This window comes from Candoia aspera, chromosome 3 (genome assembly GCF_035149785.1).
Source record: "Candoia aspera isolate rCanAsp1 chromosome 3, rCanAsp1.hap2, whole genome shotgun sequence".
Classification (NCBI taxonomy): Eukaryota; Metazoa; Chordata; class Lepidosauria; order Squamata; family Boidae; genus Candoia; species Candoia aspera.
In genome coordinates this window covers 208,326,177-208,342,639 of record NC_086155.1, presented here as the reverse complement: position 1 = coordinate 208,342,639, position 16,463 = coordinate 208,326,177, and positions in this window count along the sequence as shown.

The window sequence follows — 16,463 nt, the reverse complement described above, 5'->3', positions numbered from 1 at the left end:
CCGGGCAAGGCCTCAACAGCATCGCTTGGCCTAAGGTAGAGCTGTATAATTGAGTATTATCTGCATACTCATAGAATCATAGAATCACAGGGTTGGAAGATGCTGAAGATGCTTAACCCCATGTTGATGGATGACCTCACCCAGCAACTCGGTGCAGATGCTAACCCATATAAGAAACAGGCGGAACTTCAATTGCCCCATCATGGCTGCCATCTTGACTCTGTGGACACCCCTGCCACAGGGACACATCCATGCAGTTTTTTTGGCAATAATATGGAAATGGCCTGTCACCACCTTCTTCTGGGATGTTTTTCTGATTTCCCAGTCTGCTTTACAGCCTGGGATCTTCTGGTGGTGTCCATCCAAATACTAACCTGGTCCACCCCTGCTTCACTGTTTTGGAATGAGACAAGGCTTCCAGGTCCTGGAAAATAAGTGTGATTAACATCATGCAATATTAGCTTGATTATTTATTTATATTCTGAATTTCTATCACCGCCCATCTCTCCCGAAAAGGGGACTCTGGGCGGTTTACAATCAGAATTAAAACACATAAATCACAATATAAATAACTCTATAAAAATAAAATATAGAATCCAAGCAGCGCAGATCTTGTTTGTTTGGGAGAGATTTATGATAATCTATGATTATGCCATGCAACTATTGACTTTACTTTAAAAGACTCACCGGAAGTAGAAAGATCAAAGGTTTCTCCATTTGGGAAAAAAGCAAGCTGGTAAACATACAGGAGGCATGTTCTATCATGCCTGCTGTGGGCTCTGGCCAGGAGGCTAAATACTGGCAGATTCAGGTCAAGGCAGACATGTGCAGTGGCATCGGGGCTTTTGTTACACAATATTACAATGGCTGCTGAGAGTGACTCACCACACGGTGGTCTGCTGGAGGGCTCCCAGGGGCACTTGGTTGACTCCGGTCCTCCTGGCCCTCCTTTCACCATCTCCTGCCATCATCTGACCTTCTCCCTCTTCCCTCCCTCCGTTTCAGGCTAGCGATGATCTAGACCAGAGCTAACCCTTAAGCCTGGGTTGAGAAATGATGTATTGCTATCTTCAGAGAACAAGTAACGACCCAAGGAAGAAATCAGATGATGGGTGGGTTGGGTTGCAGAACATGCAAAGACACCTCCTGGTCCATTAAAGCCCTGGTGGCCTCATTTGCACAACATGTGAAACCTGGTTCTAACCTTACTTTTCTGTGCGTTGGCACGGCATAGGAAGCCAGCCTGTTGGATCTGCCTGTGGCTCAGCATCTTGTGGGACCCCAAGTGAAGCATGCTGGACAATTCCAGCCCAAGGCTGGGTTCCATAACACACCGGACCACAAATGACCCAGTCCTTTTTCACCTCATCTCTCATGGTGCAAACCCAATCAAAAGTCTCCATACTTATGTGGAAGGAAGCCACAACCATCAGGCCCAGGAATGTTGGAGGGGCTCTGCAAGGTCTCAGGTGGCCGCCTTCTTCTGAGACTGGGTCCAGAGGAACTTTGCCCTTCCTTCTTTTTCTCTCCAGTCTTCCACAAGCCCACACTCAACCTTTTCTCCTTGTTATACTCTTCCCTTTCCCTTTCTTTCCTTCCTTCCCTCCTTGTCCACAAATTAATTGTGATAGCTCCTGAGAGGGGGGGAACAGACCCTGTGGCACATGTGTGAGAAGAAGAGTTCTGTGGCTGACCAAAACCTCCTTCTGTATGGATATAGAAATGGAGACCAAAAGGAGATGGGTGGATTTCAGGGGAAGAAGACGAAGACCAAACAGATCTTCTGCTACATCCATGATGGGCTCTCTGGCCACTTCCACACGTACCTGGTCAGGTGTTTTGGAACCCCCAATGGCAGGTGGGTGAAGGCACAGAGGCAAAGGTGTTTCTGAGCATATGGAAAGGGAGCTGACCAAGAGCACGCCTCTCTGGCAACTCTTTTCCGGGAGCCATATTTCTACAGTGGCTGGATTTCTGTGGAAGTGCTCCTTGCGGGCTGCAAATGTCATTTACTTTGGGGCACAGCAGCAACCAGGTAGGAGTGCAGTAAATACCCCTGGGTAAAATACAGGCCGGGGTGGAGAGCTTTTAGCAGTAAAATGCTCCCGTAAGAGCCCTGCTTTGGATTGGGGCCCAGAGTTGCAGGCCCTCCCAAATAACAGCTTTCAGGTTAAGCTTGCTTGGAGTGCAACAGCTGTCTCCTCCTTGTAGGCTGGCCTGGGATACGTGGCCATCCTGAGGAGGCCCTCGAGGGGCAGCCTCGGGTTGGATGGGGCCGGTTTGGTCATCAAGCCACCCCCACCCAGGCCCGGACCCAACACCCACGGCGGGCATTCGGCAAAATCCAGGCGATGCCCCTTTTCCTCCCCTTGCCTGCTGGGCTTCAGAGGGTCCCCCCGGGTCCAGCCCCCTCCAGCCCCAGAGCTTCCTGGCCACAGGCTGTGGGTCCTGCCAGGCTCCCCCTCACCAAGCCTGTTCCTTGCGAGCCCCTCCCCAGCTCTCCTCCGTTCCCATCGCCATCCGCCATCCACCATCCGGGGCTGGCTGCGCTGGCCGGTGCCCGCCTGGTCTCTAATGGAACACTCTGAGCCGGTCGGAAATGGCTCCTGAATCTTTAATAAAGAAAACATTGGCGGGGCCATAAACACGGGCTGACAGTTGCGAGCCCGCCTCTCCCTCTTGCTGCCCCCCCTCCCCCCCACGCATGTTCTTTACTTAACTCTGCCGTAATGGGTTTAATAGCCCGAGAGGGAGCTGAGGTGAAAGTCGTATTAAAAAATGTATTTCCGAATTTAATTGAGGCTCCATCTGTGGGGAGAGATGGAGAAGCGGAGAGGTCACCCCCCAGGAGAGGCATGAAAGGCCGGGCCGACTTTTGCCTCTCTTCCTGTCCTCTCCCTGGGAAAACGGGAAGGGGCACGGAGGCCAAAGCTGGGCCAGCGAGGGTGCTAGGGAAGGACACACGCACACGCGCACACGCACGCACGCACGCACGCACACAATTGTCTCTGCCCTGTGGCTCTTCCAACCAGGCTGACCCACAGGCACGGGACGACTAGGGAAAGGCTTGGTCCTGCGTGGCTGCTGGTGGCCCCAGGTGGCGCTAGTGTTCGCTTGGGGGCAGTTTGGCACGCATCCGCTGGCGCAGGAGGTGTGGCGTGCCCTGACCCTGCCAGCTCTCCGGCAATGGGTCAGAATGGAGCAATTCCACAGGGATTTTAAAATAAATTAATTAACGCAGTGCCATTGGAAAGGCAAATTGTTCTTTGGATATTGTTTTAATTTGGAATTAATGATAATGTTTTTCTCAGCTTCTGCTGTATTCGTTATATTGCCATACCGAGGCTTTTCTATTTCTGTAAGCCGCTGAGAGTCGTAAGATTGTGGCTGTCTAAAAATCCAATAAATAAAACAAACAAATAAACAAATGCATTGTGACCCATTTTTCTAGGTCATTTTACAACACTTCCCCTGGCCTGGTGCTTCCCAGTTGCACTGGGGCCACAGAATTCTGACACTTGTAGTCCTAGTCGAAATGTCAGATGGGGAATGATAATTTTCAGCCTTTTGCACTGGGTAATTTTGATGCCATTCAGAGTCATACCACTTATCCTACTGAAATCCATGGGGAAGTTAGTGGGTACCAACCCTGTGGTGCTTCAATTAATTTGGTTAGAACAGGCGTTTGCAGTTTGGAGCAGACTGGTTATGTTCACACAACACAGAATAAATTGGACAAAGCTTTAATCTCTGTGGTTTGCGTAAGATGCTAAACTTGGTTAGTCTCAATCTTAGTTAATCTCTTTCAGCTTATTGTTTGTGCAGACTCGGCCTGCTGGGTTAGCATAAATTTCGATATATTGCACAAACCCAGAAAATGGGTGATTTCACTAATGAAATTAAGAAACTAAGTTAAATGTGTTGTGTAAATGCAGTTATGGCTAAGCATGTTGGTTTTCCTTCTCAAATGGAAAGACGGATGGAAATCTGCCCTTTGTGAATATGAAGCAGGCTGAAAGAAATTAGAAATACAAAATACAGAAATATAAATGATTGGATTCATGACAGCATCCATAAATGAGCCAATAATATAAAACATGTAGTCCAGTGTTCCTCAACCTTAGCAACTTTAAGATGTCTGGACTTCGACTCCCAGAATTCCCCAGCCAGCCATGCTGACTGGGGAATTCTGGGAGTCGAAGTCCAGACATCTTAAAGTTGCTAAAGTTGAGGAACACTGATATAGTTTAGTAAGATACACTAAAAAAGACCCACATTAAGACTATCATGTGATCCGGGCCCTTGTTCACCCTCAGGAAATGGTTCCATTACAACTCTTCTTTTCCCTTCCCTTCCCTTCCCTTCCCTTCCCTTCCCTTCCCTTCCCTTCCCTTCCCTTTCTTTTTTGATTTAGGCCATGTCTTTAAGACCAGGTGATGCCTCAGAGAACCTGTTCTGTCAATGAAATATTATTAGCCTTAAGATGCAGTAAGACATATTTTAATGGGCTGAATTATTGATCTATTTGACTGCAATCAAGCCTTTTCCAAAAGCCTTTAAAGGTTAGCACGCAAATGTTTGTTTGCCAGATGGGACCCCCCCCACCCAGCTCCTATTCTCAGGGAGGAGTCATTCTGGGGTGATTTACCACTTGGGAGGAAGGGGCATGGATGCTTACATGCACCCCTCATCGGTCTACACTTGACTCCCATCCTCCTCCCTTCCTCTCATCCATCCTTCCTACCATCTTCTCCACATGCTTGTCTGGTTGCCCACATTGGGCTCTTTCTCCGCAGAGACTTCCCTTCCAGCTAAAATAATTCAATTTTCTGGAAATCCCCTCTCCTGAATTTAAATATTACTTAGAGTTGGGGGTAAATAGGTCATGCCTTCCTCCGCTGAGTGGGCTGGCATAAAAAGAAGAGATTCTGTCTGAATATCAGGAGGAGTTTTCTAACAGGAGGAGAAGTTTGGCAGTGGGGGGGGGCGCTGGCCTTGGGGAGTGGGGTGGGGTGGGGAGATGGATGGCCACCTGCCAGGGATGGCTTGGGCATTGCTTGTGCCTTCCATGATTCTATGCAAATACTCCAATTCCCACCCCCCAATAATTTCTGATGTCTCCCCCCGCTGCAGAAATGCAGGGTTTCCCTGCAGCAGTTGCAGCTGTTTGTAAACATTTGTTTTAATTAGTGACCCCAAAAGCGGGGCAGGGGGAGGGGCGAGGGGAGCCTCGGTGCCCGCTATTTGGCTTTCGCTCTGCACCCTTCCCTCCCCAGGGCCACGTTTTACTCCGAGTCAGCCAATCTGCCGGGATCACACCACCGGTTTTATTAATTTGATTAATAACAGTGTATGTCATGGAGGTCATTACCCACTAATCGGCGATGACAAGGTTGTCAGAGTGTGTCCCTCTGAGGGGCAATTTCCCATCCCCGCCTTCCTCTGTTCCCCACACTCTTGGCTTTCAATTGCATTAATTAAAAATCAGAGAAAATAACTGGGCTCCGCTGAGACCTTTTGAACATTACTGTGCCAGGAAGCCGGATTATTTCCCCTCTCCAGAGAAACCCCCAACGAGAGGCCGTGTCGTTTCAAAGACCACACCTTGAGCTTCCGAGGCCTCTGGCTTTTGTCTTCATTCCTTGCTGGGGCGCATTTTGTGCATGCTCAGTGTGCAGACCTCCTTTAATGCAGAGCAAGGGCACCAGGTGGGGCAGAGGGAAGAAGGGCAGGCATTTTGCCTGCAAGGGGCCCTCTTTTCCTACAGCTGGTGTCCGGCACAGCCCTATCAGGGCAGTGCTGCAACATGAGGTTGCAAAAGTAATTGGGTCCCTCTGTGTGACCCAGAGTGATTACTCACTCGTAATGAACAGCATCTCCTGGATGGTCCAGTACTGAGCGAGCCATCGTTTAACGAGGCTCCACTGGTGTTCTCTGAATGGCCAGGCACTCGGTCCTTCCTTCTTGACCTTCGTATAGCGCAGTCTTGGCTGGCGAGCTAAACGGCCTGCGCGCAAAGTGGGAAAGAGATGGAGGAGGACACAAGGTCAGGGCAGCTGCTGAGTGTCCAGCATCATAAGCCTATCACACAACACCTGGGGCAAAGGCAAAGAAGTGGCAGACAGGCCCGTGCAGTATTTCGGTGGGTGTGCAAGACAGCTGTGCCTCTTGCTGGCCAGTTCTGGGCCCCAAACCACCTCTGGGGATGTTTCTGCCTTGCTGTCACAATTCTAGTGACGGGAGATGCACACACTGCAGGAGCCCTGGGCCAATGCCAGAGAAGGAGGACCTAACATGGCAGTGTCCACTGCTAGGAGAAGGCGGAGTAACTTGCCCGTTCAGAAAGGGCACTTGTTGCAATGGCTCAGGGAATACCTGCCATGAAGAAGGAGAACAGTCAGACTATTGCACAGTGCTGAAGAAGTGTGTGTGTGTGTGTGTGTGTGTTACACCACATGTAGGAATGCACATGATTTGCACTAATACAGTCCCTGAGAAATGTGCCAGAGAAAAGGTTCGTTTCTCTCTGAAGGGAGGTATGTGCTCAACAATGTGTGGAAAGCTAATCTGAGCAAAAATGCATTTATTTGCTAAAAGCATACAGATGTTGATTCCTGCCCACTCAGACCCTCAGGACAACATGCAATTAAAAAGCAAAAATTCACCTCCCAAACAACCATTTAAAAGTGAAATGGAGACAATAGAAAACCCTAATCTCAGCAATTCTAATTTGTGGTCTGTCTTCTGAATATGCTGACACAGAGATCAGTGTAGGATTCCCCCATCAACTCACGCAGGGAGCCAGATGTGCCAAAAGGGGAGGATTATTCCAGCTGAGTTCCGTCACTTGGAGACTGACGGCGTGGCTCTGGGGATTTACCTGTGTCCTTGCACCTCTAGTTCCTCCCCCGGATTGTGTTTACAATGCAGGCAGAGTTGGCTGAGAAAGTGACCTCCCATCAACTCCCCCAAGGATTGGCTTGGTTGATCATACCAAGATTCAGTCCTGGATCCTGGAACTCCTAGGCTCCTTTTCACAAAGGCCTCGTTGAACTTCCTGTCCCGCCCCCCCCGCCTTGGCTGACTGCTGAAAATGTGGGACGTTGTATGGGTTCCTTTTGCTAGGGTAGGGCTACAAGCTTGATCTTAGGGAGAAGAAGGAATAAAGCATAAAGGATGCGGTTGTAGCCTTGGGGGCATCAGAACCTCTAGGAATCGCTGCCATCTGATTTGTGAAGTGGACTGAATTCTCAAGAGCTCTCAAGTTTGTTCTGTTCTTTTCAGCCAGAAGGCCTCTGAAGCAAACCAGAAATACCTTCCAGGAACTGAGAGGTACCAAGAAGTCCCCTAGGAATTGTTCACAGGTAAATCCTGGTCTTCTAAAATGTTTCCAGATGATTTCTCTCTCTCTCTTACAGACACATCCCTCAGGTAGATGTATGGTGACCAATATCCCAGATCCTTAGCATATGCAAATACATTTTCCCCACACATTGCAAGCTGTAGGGTCAGCATTAGCAGAGGGCAGAGCTGTGGTGGTGGTGGTGGACTTAGAAGTCCTTTCTGAAGAAGGATGTTAGTTTTCTAAGTAGCCACTATTTCAGTGCCTTATAAGTCAGAGCCCAACCCAGACTTTGATAGATAGTCCTTTTTCATTGACCACAACTGGGACCGGCAACTCGGTCACTAAGTGAAGCAGTCACTAAGGGAAACCGCAACTGGGCTTACGATCTGACTTCAGCTTTCCTTTGCTTTACAGACCTGCAAAGGTTGTAAATGCAAGGATTGGTTGCAAAGTTACTTTTTCATCAATGTCATAACTGCAAACGGTTGCTAAATGAGCCAGTCACTAAACGAGGACTACCTTTCCCACTGTGGAGCCTGGAGGAATCCTGTCTGTCTAATATTAAACTGGGGCAGGGAGTCCCTGCAGAGGCAAAGTCTGGATAGCAACTCAGAAGCTCACCTGGATTTGAAACGAGGTGGATGGTCAGAAGCAACTTCACCAGGACCCTGGACAGTTCCCGGAGAAAAGATTTGCTCTTCCGCTCGCTGATCGGAGTCTCTCTCGGTTTAGAAATGACAAACTTAATCAGGTCAATTAAAGATCAGGGAGCTGCATCGAAACAACATGCTAAACCTGGTTACCTTTAACCTTGGTTAATGTTTAGGGCATAGCATCTTATGCAACCCCATGGTTACTTTATGTTTCATTGGATTGTTTGAATTTAGAAAAAATTCAGTACCCAGGTAATCCAGCCCAGCCACTAAGTCCTCCCCTAGTTTGGTGGGTTGGATGATGCACCCCAAATGCCCAGCCAGTGGCCATGCTGGCTGGGACCCCCAAGCCTAGTATCCAGCCATGGGGGGAACCAGAGAGGGGAAGTCTTTGGAGCACGACTGCTTCTCCCACACCTCCCTTCTCTTTCCCTGGACAGTGGATGCCCTGGGCATTTTCCTGCATCTCCATCACCTCTTGCCAGCCATGGATGACGTTTTGGTGCCCATGGCTGGGGGCAAAGAAGTCAGTCCTTCATTAGGAGCTTGACATGGGGAGCTGCAATTGATGGAGGCAAAGCTCAGAGATTTCTGGTTGTTGGACAGAATCAGAACAGGTAGTCCTCAACTTATGACCATTCACTTAGTGGGATGTCCATTCATTCAGTGACCATCTGAAGTTACAATGGCACTGAAAAAAATGACTTATGACCGGTACTTGCACTTACAACTGTCGCAGTGTCCCTGCAGTCACGTGATCAAAATTCAGGTGCCTGGCAACTGGCATGTATTTATGACAGTTGCAGTGTCCTGGGGTCATGTGATCACTCTTTGCCACCTTCCCAGCTGGCTTCTGACAAGCAAAGTCAATGGTGGAAGCTGGATTTGCTTAACAACCATGTGATTCACTTAAAGACTGCAGCAAAAAAGGTCATAAAATTGGGCATGACTCACTTAACAACCACCTCGCTTAGTGATGGAAGTTCTGGTCCCAGTTGTGGTCATAAGTTGAGGACGACCTGTATTTGGACACAGTTTGCTTCCATAGCAAATTCATTGTGGTTGCCACTCCAACAACACCAGCAGGCAAGGAACCATGGTTTGTCTATGATGGCCTGGTGTCCCTGGAGAAGCTCTGATATGGTTTAATTTACTATAGTACCTAGAGAGGGAAACCAAGGCCACGCCCCCACATGGTGAGCACTGGGGCAAATGCCCACTACCTTGCACCTGAGCAACCTGGATCCTGAAATGGGCCCCGTCTCCAACATGGTGACCATTCTTCTGGGTGAGTCTCTGGCTGAAGGAGAAGACTTTGGCCTTTGCCTCCCCAACTGGGCAAGGCAGCTTCCCCTCCTCTCTTCAGCTTCTCCCTTGTGGATCTCAGCCGGAGCGTCTCGGCCTTTATCTCCTTCCTTCAAGTTCTCTTCCTCTGCTGGCACCTGCCCTTTGATAAGCAGCAGGAACAGAGGCCTCCCCTGCGGGCATGAGCTGCCCCGGGCAAGAGGAACGGGCTGGCAGAGTCTCCCTGGGGCCACGTCAAACAGCGGCCTCTGCTGCGGCTGAAAGGCGCTCCCCATCCCTGGCTGCGCTTGCCCTTTGATGCAGCACAGCTCCGAAAGGAGTGAGCCCTGCTTGAGATTTCTTGTGCCAAATCACTGGCATGGAGGGATTTGCACAGAGGGTGTGCTCGTGGAAAGGGGGCCCAAAAAGGCGAGACGTCGGCCATGACCGTGTGATCAAAGCCTTGCCATTCCAGGCAGGAGCTGGGCTTCCGTCGCAAGGGCATGGCTGCCATCTTGACTTTTGGGGCCCCTTGTGGACCCGCCTGTTCACGAGTGTTCCAAACAGCGTTGCCATCAGACATTTCCCACTAGGTCCCTTGATACCTAAAGTAAATCAATTGAAAAGCAGAAAGGAAGCGTTTTCTGTCCTGGCCTTGTTTATGGAATCCCTTCTTATTGGTCCTACTCTTCGGGTGCCAGGGGGAGGCAACCTGTTTCCATTCCCCCAGAGGTTTTAACATTTTAATGCTTTTTAGTGCTGTTGCCATTTTTCTCACATTTTCATATTTAGTCAGTTATATAAAAATGTGCATACCACCTCCTTCATGTGCCTCAAGGTGGTTTACAGAAGTACAATAAATCACAGGTTTAAAATTTAAAAAGGCGTGTACTTTCATTCCATTGACCGTTGCCCTGGAAGTGCACCAGACGGCTGTATATGCATTTTGGAAATATACAAATAAACCAGGTTTGGTTTGGGGCATAAACTGGCCTAGCTTGAGCTCTGATTGTTTGTTTGAATAAAGCCATTCCAATGAAAATGGAGACTCGGAAGGTAGCGTTACCTCTGCTTGCTGTTCACTTCACTTCACTTCTTCACTTCACTTCTTCACTTCACTTCACTTCACTTCTTCACTTCACTTCTTCACTTCACTTCACTTCACTTCACTTCTTCACTTCACTTCTTCACTTCACTTCACTTCACTTCACTTCACTTCTTCACTTCACTTCACTTAATTTTCAAGCTTACTCTGACTTTCAAGACTTGCAAAAATATTAAATCTGAAGCCAAACAATAAAATACAAGAGAAAATACAAGGACAACAACAAAACAATTAATAGAGCAATAATGTCTACATTTAGGTGCCCTTTAACCCAGTACAGGTTGTCCTCATTTAGTGACTGCCTCATTTAGCAACTGTTTGCAATTATGACGGTGATGAAAAAGTAATTTTGCGACCAATCCTCGCACTGACATTAAAGTGGAAGCTACTTGCAGCTCATCAGGTGACCTGGCAAACAAATTGTCGTCTAGTCAAGGTTTGGTGGTCATCCCATTTGGTGGCTGGCTAGTCAATCCTTCTGGCAAGTCATGAAACTAAATGGGAACGATGGAGACTCTGGCCAGAGGAGCCCCATTTTGCAGCCACTCTTTCCTCCTGTCTCTATGTTCACAAGTTGGAAAAACTATAGGGTAAGCCAGTGTTTCTGAACCTTGGCAATTTTAAGATGCTGGCTGGGGAATTCTGGGAGTTGAAGTCCACATATCTTAAAGTTGCCAAGGTTGAGAAACACTGGTGTAAGCGATTTCCCCTTAATCACAATTTACCCAATGCCTGCTTAATTACATTATGATATGGTTTGCACAACTCATTTAATTGGTCCCAACAGATGTACTTTTACCCATGCTAAGCCTGATGTCTCTTAGTCTGGGTTAAAAATTTTGGTCACCTAGCAAGCTGTGAGAGCCAGCTCCTTTTGGTTAAGGTATTTCATCGGTCCAATGCATTGCGTGAACTCAATAGAAAAGATAATTCAATAACCAGGTTATGCATTATCAACCTGCAGCAGATGGCCTGGCCTGTTGTTTGAGCCACATTCAGCTGGCTGGGTTCAGTAAAAATCCCCCAAGAGAAGGTACTTCTTCAGGTTCTGGGAGCTAAGACTTACACAGTTTCATAGGTGGGCCCCAAAATCTTGAATTATTCCTGAAAAGAGAAGCCAGCAAAAATGTGGTATTACTGGTGAGATTGGTTTTAGCAGGAACAACCTGGCCACTTTCTTGCCAACTGGCAACCTGAGGGAATTGTTATCCCAAGACACCTAGAGGGTGCCAGGATGAGGACTGCTGGTCAAGGACAATCCAATGGTCAACTGATTCTCCTGGGAGAGGATGACCACCCTCTTCCTTTGATGGAAGAAACTGGAGTTTTGATTCATTACACCCTTTCCTTTTCCTCCTTCTCCCCAACTAGCTGATATTTTCCTTCTGTGCCACCCAAGTCCCAAGTCACAAATATGTCAATTAATCCTGTTGACATCAAGCTTTTCCTTGGTCCTTCAACCTCCTTAACTGGTTGGTTTGTATGCTGTTTCTGGGACTTGCCTCTCTTTGGAGCATTTCCTTTGAAAAAGATATTGGGATCAGTTTCCTCCCATTTTTTTTTACACCCATTTCTGTTTTGCATCAAACCTGCAGATTAATGAAGCTCTTTGTACTCAATAAATTGGAAGCAAAACCACAGTGACCTTGGCTTCAGCGCTGGACTGACTCCTCTGCTAATCTTCCACTGGTTTATCCTGTGCGCTATCTCTTCCTGATGCACCTCCGTGGCTCCAGTATCAAGATCCTTAAAAGTACGTGTTAGGGGGAGGCACAGGAAGCAACATGTGTCTGAAGGGGTGGCATATTGAGGTTGTGTAATAGCCATGGATGAGAGGAGGAAGACGGCCAGAGTCTAGTGCGAAGTTCTTCCTTCTCAGGGTCTGCAGAGAGATTCTATAGATGTCCATCCTGATGGAGTGCAGAGAGCTCACTTCACCTGGTTATGGATTTTATTCTCTTTCTGAGTTCGTACGATAATGTGAACCATAAACCAAACCACATTAAAACAACCTAGGTTAAAACTAAACAAGTATCATATGCTGTGCAGATGTGGCCACTCACTCTTGACGGATCCTGTGAAGTGTGTCTCGTGAATCCCGTCTGTAAATTTGGATGACATGCTTAACTTGGCTACTGACTGATCCGGTTTATTGCTTAGTACATTAAGCCAACTCAGTGGGCCATGAATGAAGCTGTCTGGTCTTTATCTGACTCAGTTAAATGTCTCCTTTCCAATATCTCTGATGCTGGACATTCAGCCAAGAGATTTAGGGCTTTAAAGTGGAAAACAACAAGAGAGGCCCTCTTGGTTTGATGGATGGGCAGTGGGGCTGTTCGTAATATTTGGTCCCCCTTTCTCCAGGCTATTGCAGAACAAAAATGCAGGCCTCTCCCTGCTGTCCCCACCCAAATTACAGGACACATTTAATTGCATAAACAGTAATTAAGAATGCAAGACACATCTAAGGTGGCTGGGGTTAATGTCACCATGGGGACCTTAAGTTATTAATTTCCTTGTGTGTGTGTGTCTGTGTGTGTGTGAGAGAGAGAGAGAGAATGAGAGATTCACAAAAATCAGCCAAAGGGTTAAACTTAAATGTATCCAAGAATTATCATGGGTATCCGTGGGGGAGATGGTGGCAGACTGCACAATTGGGGTCCTGCCTCTTTTAAGGGCTACACTGACTTTTTTTAACGCCCCCCCCAGGGAGAAGTCTTGTTTCTGGTGCATCCTGCAGGTGGACTAGAATCCTTTGTGTGGCTGGACCCAGGACTGTCGGAAACATACGGGTCAATGCAGAAGCACGAGAGACCAGCAGACACCCAGGAATTCAGCCTCGTGTTTCTCTTCCTTCCTTATTTCCCACGGCAGTCTCAGTAGTATTTTGATCTTGCCCTCCACGTTCATAGAAAGATGTGTTGATGGTGGCCGCTCCTTAGCTTGGACCAGTCGCCTCACCCAGAGGCAGTGTGGTATAACAGCCAGAGGAGATGTGGACCCCATTCCCCACCCAGACATGAACCTGTGTCCCTGCAGCCCCCTTGTGTGGACTGTTGGAATCATCAGGGGTCAACTCAGCATTGTCTCATAAGCACAAGGGGGTCTTTCTAGTAAACACATCTCTGTTGTGCTTGTGGGATGTCACATGGGTCACCTGATTTCCACTTCCTCCTCCTTCTTGGGTTTGGGGATTAACAATCTCCATTTTACCTCTTGGGCACACCTGCAAGCAGGAGGTGCTGCAGAATGCAGATCTCGTCCCGTTCATCTCGCTTGCATGCAGACATTTCTATTCCACAAAGAAACGTGTCTACAAAGAACCAGTGATGAATAAGTGCTTTCTACTGTGAAGCTGATTGTATCCAGTTCTACTGAATAAACGTAAGCTACTTTTTTTTCTCTTCATCTAACTGCTGTGTGAAGACTGAATTTATTCTCTGAATGTAACTAAGCTTAATGTGCAAGTTTCTTTTTTGGTTCACGCTTCTACTCTGCAAGATTGTTGTTAGCTGCTTGGAGTTCTTTTATTAACCTTTAAAACTCCATCATGGACCACCTGCAGGGTTGTTGTAAAGATGACATGGATCTTGCCTTGCTTTCTGCCACCTTGGAAGAAAGTCCAGGTATAAGATAAAAAATAAAATAACTGGATGGACAAATCAGTAAGTAACTTTCTGAGAAGCCAACATGCCTTTTGGAAGGAATCAAAGCCACTATTGGGGCCAGCAGTGAGTGGCCCTAGTGACTGCTTAATTTTTCCTTTCGGGCTTGGAAAACCTGCAGCATCTGCAGCAGCATCAGCAGCCACAGCCTGTGACAAGGCTTTGAATGCCTTGGTGAAATGTCAAGATCTCCTACCAGGTTCAGCAATTCAGGGGCAGCAACATTTAATGGTTTTTTTTCTTTCTTTTTTAATCGTATGGCATAGCAGTTCGGTGTTCATGCTTTTTTTTCTTGCTGGGAAATCCTGGTGAGGTCCAGCAGCCAGATGTGTAGGCTATTTAGCCGTGACAAGTCATGTTGCCCGGGGTGCACCACGAGGAGGCTGATCTACACTGCACTGAGTTGGGCTGAGAGGGAGGGACTGGCCCAAGGTCACCCAGCCGGCTTCCGTGCCTAAGACAGGACTAGAACTCTCAGACTCCTGGTTTCTAGCCCAGCACCTTAACCGCTAGACCAAACTGGCTCTCTTTTTAATTAATCTATTTAATGGGGTGAAGCAGGAGAAAGGCAGCTACGGATTGGGGATAATACTGCACCCAAAAGTGCATGAGTAGGTGTGTGTGGAAGGAAAGAGACGAGGAGGGTGACCAGTAGTGAGGTGGGTGGACTTGACTATCGTGGCGATGGGGGCACCATTGGAAGACCAGAAGGAGCAGGTTAGGGATGGAAAAATATCTATGTGGTCGCCAGGAGTCGACACTGACTTGATGGCACATAATCGATCAGTCAACCAACCAACCAACCAACCAACCAACCAACCAACCAACCAACCAACCAACCACTGTGTGTGTATGTGTGTGTGTGTGTGTCACAGCAGGATCTGTCTAGTGAAGGCCATCTGCTATGTTTGGGAAATCCACCTGAAATTTATTGCAGGCCAGAGATCGTAATATGATTATGGGATGGATTGGATTGAAGGACTGGTTTGAAGGACTCCTTGGGGTTCTTCCCAGTTTTTTGACACGACGTTTCAAAAGTCCATGGATTTGCTCCTGGGCCTATTGCCTGCATGGATCAGATGTTGTCCCTCAGTTATACCAAAGTGTGGGCATATTTTGCTTACTGGGTTTGGGCCAGATGGTGGGGGCTGGGGGGAATCTTCCTGCTCAGATATTTGCTTTATTAGATGTATACCTTCTTACTCCATGCCTTGGACTTAGTAAGTGAATTTCTCTGTTTTTATCTGGCTGAGTCATTTGAGTCACTGCCTTAATCAGGAATGCTACTGCAGGTCTGCCACGACTGAGGTCTGAGTCTTCCGCGTGGGATCACTTCATAATAATTCAGTGCGGGGAGAGAGTTTGCTTGCCTTCACGTGGGCCTGAGGGCCGCGGTTTACTAGCTGGATTCGACCCAAGGCCACAGAGCTGATGGAAAGGAGTACGCAGGTTGTAGGAATGTCATATAGAGATGCCTCCACGACTGGATTTTCATGTGCGGCTTGTAAAGAGGACCCTGTGTATTTCAGCTGTTTTCTCCTATAGTAGTAGTGTTTCTCAACCGTGGCGACTTTAAGACGTGTAGGCTTCAACTCCCAGAATTCCCCAGCCAGCCCTGCTGGCTGGGGAATTCTGGGAGTTGAAGCCTACACGTCTTAAAGTCGCCAAGGTTGAGAAACACCGTCCTAGAGTCTAGATAGAAAATTTACCTCGGCTATTGAATTAACTCAGATTCTAGCTTTGCTCAACGAACGAAGCCACAAAAAACTAACCAAGGTTAACTCACCAAGTTTAGCATGTTGTGTGAATGCATCTGAGCTGGTTAAGTGTGTGGTGTGAGCACAACCATTGACAAGGGTTATACACCAAAGAAGGCACTAGCGATGCTCCCAGATGACGTCCACCTCCAGTCAAACCAATCCGTTTATGCCTCACATGTGAACCGAGCCGTGAGTGTCTCTGCCAATCTTGTCTTTCAAAATCTGGCTTAGGACGTGTAAGTGATGGAGGCTCAGGGGATGAATGCATGCAGGGCAGGACTGCACTGTTTGCTTGCCTTCCCTTGTGGCACTAAGCGACACGATGGGCCACTCCAGCTAGAAACAATCGTTGCGGACACCTCTTGCGTTGCCAGTGAAACGGTCAGTGAACCTCCCCCACCACCACAGTCATTCTGCACCCGCTTCTGCTGGAGGTCTTAACTGGAGAGGTTCCCCAAGTTCATCATCACCCAGGGTGGCAGCAGGGCCACGCGTCTCCCCAGCTCATGAAGGGAGAGATGCGTCCCCAGATCTGAGTGCCCAAAGCTCTCCTGAGCACCTGGGTAGAAGCTGGGCATGTGAAACCACTTACAGGTCAGGGGACATGATCCAGGGGGGGGGAAGTGGGGACGGTGTGGGGCTAGGATCAAG